The sequence below is a fragment of the Lathyrus oleraceus genome, chromosome 7 (assembly GCF_024323335.1).
Source record: "Lathyrus oleraceus cultivar Zhongwan6 chromosome 7, CAAS_Psat_ZW6_1.0, whole genome shotgun sequence".
Classification (NCBI taxonomy): Eukaryota; Viridiplantae; Streptophyta; class Magnoliopsida; order Fabales; family Fabaceae; genus Lathyrus; species Lathyrus oleraceus.
Genome location: NC_066585.1, coordinates 500820504 through 500832955, shown reverse-complemented (window position 1 = coordinate 500832955; position 12452 = coordinate 500820504).

Below are 12452 nucleotides of genomic sequence, written 5' to 3'. Positions count from 1 at the left end.
ACAACTTTGGGTCTTCTAGCATTTTTAAATTTGTGTTCTTGTGTGTGTGTATAGTGGTATGAAAAAGGTGATTTAATTTGGTTACTGGTAGAAGTTTTATCAGAATCAGAATCATACCCAATTCCCCTTTTATTATTCTGACCTACTCCATAAATCATGGATGCCATAATACTCCTATTTATCCCATTCTTCAGAAATTGTTGAAAGGCTTCTTCATACTTATAAATAATTTCATTTGAAGTTTGTGGTGCTTGAGACAACACTTCTTCTAATTTTAAGCTTTTTGTTTTAGCTCCATCTCTTTCTAACGTTAAAGATTTGATTGTATCTTCATGTGCTAGAATTGTTGTCTCAAGTTCACTACATTCTTCAGATTTTGCTTTAAGAAGACCTTTAATGCTTTTAACTTTTTGTTTTAATTTCTGAAGAGAGGTAAGAGTTTCTGATAAACATGATTCTAAGTCAGATCTAGAAAGTTCAGAGAATACCTCTTCAGATTCTTCATCTGAGCTGCTGGATGTGGTAGCCATAAATGCTACGTTGGCTTGTTCATCAGAGTCAGATTCTGATGATCCTGAATCACTATCGTCCCAGGTGGCCATTAATCCTTTCTTTGTTCTGAAGGCATTTTTCTTGAAGCTTTCCTTCTTAGAGTTATCTTTCTTCAGCTTGGGGCATTCATTTCTATAATGACCTGTTTCTTTACATTCAAAACAGGTAATATCTTTATTAGGTTTACCTTTTGAAGTTGACTCTGATCTATCCCCTCTGGGTCTTGATCTTCTGAAGTTGTTGTTGTTCCTTCTTTTCCAGAGTTGCTTAACTCTTTTGGTTAGTAAGGACAGTTCTTCTTCATCATCAGAGTCTTCAGGTTCAGAGTCGTCAGTATCTGCAGTTTCTGCCTGGAGAGCTTTGGTTCTGTCTGACTTCCGTCTTTCAGGTCTGGACTTCAGCGCCACTGACTTGTTCCTTTTCTGAGGCTCATCCTCCTCTAGTTCTATCTCATGGCTTCTGAGAGAACTAACAAGTTCTTCAAGGCTGATATTGTTCAGATCCTTTGATAACTTCAGAGCAGTAACCATAGGTCTCCATTTCTTTGGCAGACTTCTGACAATCTTCTTAACATGATCTGCAGTTGTGTATCCCTTGTCTAGCACTTTAAGACCTGCAATAAGAGTTTGGAATCTGGAAAACATAGCTTCTATAGCTTCGTCATCTTCCATCTTGAAGGCTTCATATTTCTGGATCAACGCCAGAGCCTTCGTCTCCTTGACTTGGGAGTTTCCTTCATGGGTCATCCTTAGAGAGTCAAGTATATCTTTGGCTGTCTCTCTGTTGGTGATCTTCTCATATTCGTTGTATGATATGGCATTTAGAAGTATTGTTCTGGCCTTGTGATGATTTTTGAACTCACGTTTCTGATCTTCTGACATTTTGCTTCTGGGAACTTCAGCTCCATTTAAGGTTGGAGGTTTGTATCCATCTGTGACAATGTCCCAGAGGTCAGCATCATAACCAAGAAAGAAACTTTCGATTCTATCTTTCCAGTAATCAAACTTTTCTCCATCAAAAACAGGAGGCTTGGCATTGTAAGAATCTTTCTCATTTGAGTGGGCCATTTGTTTTTCTCGCACTGGATCTCTCTACACGGTTAAGTGTTTGATTTGAAAATCAATAACAGAGCCGGAGCTCTGATACCAATTGAAGGTGAGAAAAACAAGAAAGGGGGGGTTTGAATTGTTTGAAAAATTAAGCGCTTTTGCAAAAAGACAATCACACAAAGATTTTATACTGGTTCGCTTATAACACAAAGCTACTCCAGTCCACCCGGCCAAGGTGATTTCGCCTTCAACAAGGACTTAATCCACTAATCTTGAAAGATTACAAACAACCCCTAAGAGAAAAGAAAAATCTCTTAGTCCTCTCAAGTCTACAGACTACAACAAGTCACTTGAGGAAATCAAATAAAAATAGATACAAGATGTGTAATCTAGAGTGCTTCTAAGAAAGCAAATATTACAAACTTAAGAACAAATTTTTCACTTGATAAGCAACAGCTTAGTGAAAATCTTTGAAGAACAAAGAAGTTTTTCTTGAGCGTGATATAATTTCAGTATAGTTTTGGCTAGTGATTTCTTCGTATATGCTGAATGAGATTTCTTCTCTATTTATAGGAGTTGAAGTAGAGTTGAAGTAGCGTTGAATCTATTGGATATTGAGATGTAATTACGCCATTCCATTAATAGCTTCTGCAGTAGACTTTTTCACTTAGAAGTGACTACTTACCACAATTAGTATCTTTTCTCTTGGAAGTGGAGATTAACGTCTCTTTTTAATTGAGGAAATCCATTTGCAGAACTTTAACTTGGCTTAAACGTTACTTCATCATGATTAACAATTCTGATTAGAGTCTTTGTGTATCTGGAGAAATTGGCTTCTGATGTTATCTCTTGAAAGTTCAGATGACGCTTGATAACTTCAGACTTTGCAGAAGGCATTTGTTCAGAGTCAGAGCTTCTAGACTTTACTTCATGTTCAGATGCTTCTGATATTTTGTAGTTTTGTCCAGAGTCAGAGCTTCTTGAAACGAGATTTCACTTTAGATGCTTCTGATACTTGAGATTTTGCATCTGATCTTGTTTTGCATCTGATGACATCATCAGATTTATTTCTTCTTTCTTTAGAACCCTGCACACTTAGAAACTTTTCGTTAGGGTGCCACTTTTGGTTTCATCCTTTGTTATCATCAAAATCATGGAATCTATTGTAGAACTATTTTTGTTCTTACATTTTTCTTCTTTAAACCTCCATTTGCATGTTAACTCAAACCTGAAAAATATTGTGCAAACATTTTCATTTCTTTTCACATTAGAAACCTAGGCCTTAAGCCTTTGATCTTTCAAACTTCATTTTCATAATACTTCTTTGAATTGAATCCTAATCATACCTTGACCATTTTTGTGAATAATCCTAATTGGTTAATCCAACTCATTCAATTGTTTTGTGGCTTTGTCCATTCTTGATAAGTTTTCATACATTAGCCATAGATCTCAATTATCTTAGTGGTTGATGTTAATCTCACCTTTTGTCCTTAGTGATTGAATTGTAAGACTTCCTTGCTTATTATAGGGTTAACCCCTCACTAGCAAGTTGAAGCTTTTCTCACATGGTGGACTTGTTGTGTGTATAAGGTTGAGTTTTCTCCCTTGGATAACGAAATACCTTAGGGCTTTTGTTTTAAAATCAACCCACTCATATTTTGGAAATCTTTTATCCGAACTACGGCGTTTTGATCCTTACCTTCCATGGAAAGGTACGTAGGCAACGGGTTCATCCGTTCAAACACAAAAATAATAATAACTTGTATATTCTTTTCTCATCCCTTCAATCCATGTTTGCACAATAAATATTTCATAAACAAATAACATTTCGTACAACAAGTGTGAAAAGGGCTCCCTAGGAGTACCTAGGACGTTTTGGGTGCCTAACACCTTCCCATTGCGTAATTAACCCCTTACCCAGATCTCTGATCTTTTCATTAGTTTTCTATGTGTAAAACTTCTTAGGCTTTTGTTCGCTTTTTAGCCATTCCTTTGGATAAATAAAAGTGCGGTGGCGACTCGATTTCTTTGTATGCTTTGCTTTTGATTTAATCAATAAATCATAAAGTGACGAATACACCGCTATACTAAGGAATAAGACTTGAAGATCAACTTCTTTTGTTGAAATTCAAGCTTGAATTGAGAAAATGAAAATCAGAATTCCTTTGGTATGGTTGGGTTTTCACTTCTGCAGGATTTCAGGATTTTAGGACCCAAACTCGTGTGCATGATCATTGGGTCCTCCATGCATGGGCCTGTACAGGCGCATGTGAGGCCCAATCTATGATGGAAATGAATGATGAGCTCATTTGAAGAGTGTTTGGACGTGCAATTTGAACTGCAATGGCTTGTGCATGAAGATTCAAAGTGAAATGCATAATTGGACCTAAATGTTCCTCTCTTCGAAAGTCACACATAGAAAATCCAAACATAGGCATGTGCGTAATGGTTGGAAAGGTCTTGACATAAGGAACAAAAGTCATGTTGGGAAAAAATCCATTTGGAGTTTGGAAATTTGTGAAAACTGGTCTTGAAGTTTGAGGTACAAAACATGTATAAGTTCACTTTGAAATTTTTTGTCAAAAGTGATCAACTTCAAGCCCTTTTGTTTCAATGATGCATGCCTCAAATGGAAATACCTCCAACATCAAAGTTGTATATATTTTCAAGATGATAAATTTGGACTTAAATTTTGCATCATTTGGATTTTTTATGAGAAAGGTATGGGCACTTGAAGTTGGACTTTTTCAAGATTCAATGGTTTTGGTCCAAAGTGACCTATAATGTTTTGTATTATCACATGTGTTTCTTTTAGGATTATGAAATTTTGTCCAACATAAAAATTGAAGTAGACATCTTAATATTTCCAATGCAATTGGTATCACCTAAAAATCATGAAAAAAGAATAAGTTAGGTCCTTGGAAAGTTGACCCAAAATTAGGGTTTCAGTCAAAATGACCTATAATGTTTTGAAATGAATGATGACCTTCCAAGTTTCAAATGTATTTTTGATGAACATGAAAGATGTTCATATGGTTCTTAAGAACATGTTTTATCTTGGGGTAATCCTCATTTGACAAACACATTAAGAGTTAGGTCTCAGTGATCTTCAGTTTAGTGAGATGACTTGATTGGTCAACTTCTCAAGTCCCAACTTCAAATCTTGATGAATGAATGATTGAGGATACTAAAATAGGCTCATATATGCATAAAATAATTAATGAAAGAACTTAAATTTATTTAATTTGATCATAGGTTGAGGTTGCTTCATGAGCAAGGCACAGTCAATGCATAGTTGAATTAGGGTTTCCTTGGCAAACAAGCCTCAAGCCCTTTGGTTTATCTTGATCAAATTGGCAAATTGAGATACTTGGAAGACATATATGATGATTTAGAGCTTTGTGAACCATTTTCATACTTGCTTTCCTCTTCATCTAGCCACTTCATTGAGCATAGGAGCCTCCTAGGAGCAAGGACACATGTGATCCCTTGAGCTTCAAAACAAAACAAGTTAGTGACATATTTTTGTGCTTTTGGTTAGTAAAAAAATAAGAAAAGCAATAATATACTATTCAACCATGCTTGGTGATCCCAAACCAACTCACACAACTCCTAACCCTAGGGTTAAGGTGAAGGAAAATTGCAGTCCAAAACGCAGCGGAAATTAAAATTTTCTCCTTTAGAGATCCTTACGAATGGTCATGATCAGTGATAGAATATTTACCTCTTGTGACGGTTGAAAACTTTGGTGCAGATCTCTTGTGACGATCAAAACCTTTGATGCAGATCCACGGAGCAATCACGAACGTTGAACGATGACAACGTCTCTACTTAGTCCACACGAACGGATTCCTTCAATCTCAGTGCTAGCTGGTACGAATGAAGGCTTTGAGTGAGAGAGAGAGAAAAACGAAAATAATGCAACCGCAATGAATGCTTCTGCACAAGGGTTCTATTTATAGAACCACTTGTGTGGGCTTCAAGCTAAAAAGCCCACTTAAGTGTATTTTGGCCCATATCTTATAATATGTCCAAAATCACTTAAGCCCATGGTACCTTACCATATTTCGTATTCTACTCAAGTATACCGTACCTTACGATGTTCTATAATTCACTTAAGGGCGCCGCACCTTACGGTATTCCTTAGTTACTCTATCTCTCATCAATCCGTCCTTTGTGTGTGACCCTGTAGGTTATCGTGACGTTGGCAATTATATTAAATCATGCATTTAACATAATAAACAGTGAGCGGTATCTAGTAACACATCACTGCTACCCAAGACACAAAAATGTCATGTGATCTGACAATTACTTCTGTGATAATACTTATGTGTATAATTACCCTTTTGCCCTTATGTCTATATTGAACACAAGGCATAGACCGTGTCATCCTTGTCCAGTTCAATATTGGGCCCATAGACATTTATCCTGTTACGCAGGATGGGAAAATTCCATCTAGGTCACTCATGTCCCTCAGCATGCTTCGTGGAGTACCCATCAACAGTCTTTATGGTTATCCAGTTACGGACAACGTTGGATCAGCAAGAAAGCACTCGACTTTACATCTAGGGTCCATAGTGGTTTCAGGTCGAAGAGTGGTATACACCATTATCACCATGAGAATAACTTATGACACTTTTCATAACTTTCTATATAGTATTCTCATAGCGGGTCAATCCGGTATAAATATTACTCTTAATATTAATACCTATGTTTAAGACTTGATAACTCCTTATCCATGATCCATGAGATGTGATCATCAGTCTATATACATAATAGTCTTAATGCTTTAATGTCATCCCACTTCACAATAAAGCTCGACTACGGATACTTTAAGAATAGTGTCCTTATGTTTAATGTGTTCTCATGATTAAGTCACACTTAATACATTAAACGGACTAGCTATTCTAGGGACTTTATTAAACAAACGTAATAAAGAAAAAGCCTTTTATTATTAATAAATAATTCGATACAAGTACCAAAAGTATTGGCCTCTAGGGCTTACACCAACATAAGGAGCGACACATGCTATGATCCTTGAGGCATTGCAATGAGCAATGATTTGATGCCATGAGGGATCTTAGGGTAAAAATTAGGGTCTTATAGATGCCACTATTAAGGTCATTCTAGCCGGAGATATGAAGGTTAAAATCTTCATCTCGACGAGGTAGAATGGGCTTAAATAATAATAAAGAGACGAATTTTGGTCCCTAAGAGACCTCATGATGCAGATATATGTATGCAAAAGTTAATACTCTATGGGGGAATATAGCCACAAAGGAAAAATAAATCAGAGAAAGACTGAAAGTCCACAGGAGTAATACACTCACTAAGGGGACAAAGACTCTGGGGAAAATAGGGTAAAAATGCGTAAGCAGGTCACGACTGGAGAACTTGCTGGGAGACACGAAGGGATTCCATGAAAATAAATCAATGGAAAGACTCGAGTTGACGCAAAGATGCATGTATTGGGGAATATGCCAATACAGCAAACTATCCACAAAGGATACTTCGGATAAAAATCCGGACTCAAACGGGGAAATCCACAAAGGACTTAGTTGAGGAAGAAACAAATGAGATATTACCGGTTACTGGGTAATAAACTCAAAGAGAGACATGTCTTCAAGACACCAGTATAAGGGTGGAAGAACACACACTCAAGGAGAAAGAATATCTAAGACCGGTATAAGGGTGAGAGATATCAATCGTCTGAAACATCTGAGGAGGACCTAAAAGGTATATCTCAACTCAGGAAAATCTGACTCCACAGGGGATAAAAAGTCATAATAGGGAGCAGAAGGAAGGAACACCAGGGATAGCGGTTACTAGGCATATAATAGGTGACCAACCAGGCGTGAATTGGGAACATATCCAAGACACTCATCATCCGAAAAGGATGGCTGAAAAAGCAAACTCAATTTACAGGATGGACATTTGATTCCACAAGGAAATATGAATCTTACTCAACTAGGGAAGAAAAAGACTTCGACTGAAGAGCGAATGAGATATTTTATTTATTACGGTCAGAACGTAAATAATATACTCGCATGGAAGATTATCCACAACCGGTTACTGGGTTAATAAAGGATAAATCGACTGAAAAAGAAGGACATTGGGATACCGGTTACTGGGTATAAAATGATGACCAATTAGGAAGAGAAACGATCATTACCAAACAAGGGTAAATGAAAGATGACTCGCTGGGGATGAATTTCTTGGTAAGAGCAATTATCCCAGAGATATATCACCAGTTACTGGGTGGTATACTCAAGAAGTGAAGGAATATCAATACCGAATATTGGATAAAGATAACCATCAAAGAGGGGATTACATCTACCAGTTACTGGGTAGAAAACCACAGAAATAGGACTTACAACTACCGGCTACTGGGTAGAAGGCCACAAAGATCCACTGGGGAAAGGATGAACAATTACTGGTTATTGAGCAATTGAACAACGAAACCATAGGGAACTACAGGGGAAATAACAAGGAAGGAGTCAATCTAGGAACAAACCCGAAAGACACAATGAAACAAGACTCAACCCAATGAGGATATAACTCAGGGGAGTAATTCCATCCCAATACATATTGAGGGAGGAAACTAAAACAAAAATCATCCACGAGGACATAACTCAGTGGGGAATATAGAAGGAAAGATAGACACTTTCTGCCTATAGGGCTTACTCTATATGGAGAGATCAGACACAAACATCTGCTTGGGGAAGAACATTTCACCAATAGCAGGAGATAACAAGCAAGGATATATGGCAAAGAATGCAACATGAATATCTGAATGCTATAATTATGCATGTATGTGTGTGGTTTATGTATGATTAATGCTGACAGACAGACATATCTAACACAAACAGGTCCAGGAATCAAATGGACGGACATCCGGTATAACATCTCAAAAGAGAAATCCAGGCCCACAGGAGAAATCTAATATGGTGGGGAGCATCAAACCAGGAGACACAGACTGCCGCTGGGGATCAAGCAGAGTCGCTGCAGGGGACAAAGACCACCCTTGGGGATAAGTGAAGGTCACAGCTACCAACTGTTGGGGATCTTCCAACAATTCTCGGGAACATGCAGAGATATAAATAAGATCAGACAAAGAAAAACTCTACTGGGGATCTTATCCGGCGATAATGATAAATTATGTGGGGAACAACCACCAAACAGACTCATCAGTTAAACATTCTCTCCTAACTGCTAAAGAGACATCTCTGCTACCGGGAGAAGGAACAAATTGCTCTGCTGAGGAGGGAACCAACGCATCTTCCTCAAAATCCCTCAATACTGGAAAATATCTTCCACTCGGAGAGGAAACCAATGTCAAACCGGGATCAGGCAACGTCTCAGCTGGGGAAGCTACAGTCACTGTCAGGGATTTGCTATTGAACAGGCGAAAAATCCATCGTAGAGGACACTCTACTGGGGAGCTCAACACGGATAAGATTCATCCTAGAAGAAACTCTACTGAGGAACTTATCAAGGAATGATATGAAACTCAATGGGGAACAACCATCAAACAAGAGTCCTAATCAATTAAAACAAACCCTTCCCATCTGCTAGAGAGACATCTCTGCTCAGGGGAGAGAGAACCAACTACTCCGCTGGGGAAGGACACAACATCTTCATCACCAGCTCAAACTTAGAGGAGACTTTCCAATAAGGAGGGGAAAACAAATTACCAGGCTCTGATCAGGCAACTCCACTGGGGATAGACTGTAGGCGATCCAACTGGGGACAGTCTTCCGCGAGCAACCCTACTGAAGAATGAGTTGTAAGCCAACCTGCTGGGGGAGAAACTGCAAGCTAACCTGCTGAGGATAACTACAAGTATCTCTGGAGGAATGGTCCTGGCTAAGGGAGTCGGAAACGAATCCTTTGCCAACACGTGCCATGCTGAGGATGAAACGGGGAACAAACCCTTCACGAACTGCTCTAAGCAACCACTGCTGAGGAGATAGCTTTGCAGGGAACACATACATACTCCTGCTGAGGACTTCTACTCATGCTGGGAATTTCCGCTCACTGGGGAAAGACAAATTTCCTCATGAATAGATAGCATATCAACTTTTATCAATCTATAAGGGATTTTAGGTCAGTCCACACACGGGATGACAACCATATAATTGATAAAACATAAATGCTAGACTAAGACTCTCTGGGGAGTTAAGGGTGTTTGAGGTAGAGGTATACACATCTCTAAGAAGATCAAGGCCAAAACTCCATATTCTCTGGGGATTTGATGATGAATCACCCTTCTCTACGCTCGCTGGGGAGACAACCTGAAAGATGATGAAGAGGATACAAACATGCCAGAATGTGAACAAATATCTTACCCTTTTGGAGATCATACTACCCTTGGGAGAGCACTGCAGACATTCCATTTATCCTTTCAGTCATTGTGAATGTTCACTTTGTTTAAAAACAGTTTATAAAAACTTTATTTGTTTTAAAACAATGATATTTATCAATTAAAACATGCAAACATTTGTTAAGCAAAAACAAATAAGAGTGTAAAGAATTGGATAAAGGCTCAAATTTATTTAATAGAATGGTAGTCCGCAAATGGCGAGACTCCATGGATCTTTACAAATTTGAAATTGGTGATATATATTGGAAAAAGGGCTACATTGAACATAATGACCATTTCTCCACCAACTCTGAATCCAATGTATTTGAAGCTTTAGTTGACGATGACTGAGCGAGAATCTTTGACAGAAGACAGTTTGTAGAACGAAGTCTTGTCAGGATGCAGTTACTTTCCAAATCCCTAATTTTTGCCTAGATTGCCCTAGGGTGAGGTACTCAATCTAACTGGATATATATTCATTTTTTTTCATATCTCTAACTTTTTCCTAGATCGCCCTTTCGGGTTTTCAATCCACTGAGACGCTCATTTTTGCCTAAGTCGCCCTTTCGGGTTTTCAACTTAGCGAGCTATTCTGTTTTTATTTTAGGCGAAGTATTTCTTTACTGCATCTGAATTCACAGAACGAGTGAAATCCTCCCCATCCATAGTTGTAAGTATCAAAGCACCTCCTGAAAAGGCTCTCTTAACAACATATGGACCTTCATAGTTTGGAGTGTACTTGCCCCTGGAATCGGGCACGAAAGACAAAACTTTCTTGAGCACAAGGTCACCTTCTCGGAGTACACGAGGCTTGACCTTCTTATCAAATTCTTTCTCTATCCTTTGTTGATACAACTGACCATGGCACATGGCAGTTAATCTCTTCTCTTCAATCAAATTCAGTTGGTCATAACGACTCTAAACCCATTCAGCCTCAGTCAACTTGGCTTCCATCAAGACTCTCATTGATGGGATCTCAACCTCCACGGGGAGCACAACCTCCATGTCGTATACAAGAGAGAAATGGGTTGCCCCTGTTGAAGTGCGGACAGATGTACGATAGCCATGCAAGGCAAATGGAAGCATCTAATGCCAATCTTGGTACGTAACAACCATCTTCTGGATAATCTTCTTGATGCTCTTGTTAGCAGCTTCAACAGCCCCATTCATCTTGGGTCTGTAGGGAGAAGAATTATGATGTGCAATCTTGGACTCGCTACACAGCTCTTTCATCATCTTGTTGTTCAAGTTAGATCCATTATCAGTAATGATCTTGTCTGGCACACCATAACGGCATATGAGTTGATTCTTGATAAACCTCACAACCACCTGCCTGGTCACATTCGCATACGATGCCGCTTCAACCCATTTGGTGAAGTAATCAATAGCTACGAGAATAAAACGGTGACCGTTTAAAGCTTTTGGCTCTATCATTCCAATCATCTCAATTACCCACATAGAGAAAAGCCATGGTGAGGAAATAACATTCAGAAGTGTCGAGGGAATATGAATCTTATCCGCGTAAATTTGACACTTGTGGCATTTCTTCACATATTTGCAGCAGTCAGACTCCATTGTCAGCCAATAGTAGCCTGCTCTCAGCATCTTCTTTTCCATGGCATGTCCATTGGAATGAGTACCAAATGACCACTCATGAACTTCAGTCATCAACAGGTCTGCTTCGTGTCTATCCACGCATCTGAGCAAAACCATGTCGAAATTCCTCTTATAAAGCACATCACCGTTGAGGTAGAAACTGCCAGATAAACTCCTCCTCAAAGTCTTCTTATCTTAAACAGATGCCCCAGGCGGGTAAATCTGACTTTGGAGAAAGCACTTGATATCATAATACCATGGCTTATCATCTTTCACTTCTTCAAATGCAAATACATGAGGCGGTCTATCCAAGCGCATCACGGTAATATTGGGAACCTCATTCCAATATTTCACCACAATCATAGAAGCAAGTGTAGCAAGAGCATCTGTCATCCAATTCTCATCTCGAGGAATATGATGGAAGTCAACCTCAATAAAGAAAGTTGAAATCCTCCTCGCATAATCTCTATATGGGATGAGGCCAAGCTGATTCATCTCCCATTCACCCTTGATCTGATTAACAACAAGGGCCAAATTGCCATAAACATCAAGATGCTTGATCCTAAGATCAATACACTCTTCCAAACCCATAATACAGGCCTCATACTCCGCCATATTATTCGTGCATTTGAAAGTTAGCCTTGTTGTAAAAGGAAAATGTGTGCCTTGAGGAGTAATAATCACTGCCCCAATACCATTTCCATATTGATTAACAGCGCCATCAAACACCATACCCCATCGGGAACCAGGCTCTGGCCCTTCATCGAGCATAGGCTCATCGCAATCTTTCATCTTCAAATACAGAATCTCCTCATCTGGGAAGTCGTGTTGAACAGACTAATAATCCTCAATTGGTTGATGTGCCAAGTGGTCAACCAAGATACTACCTTTAA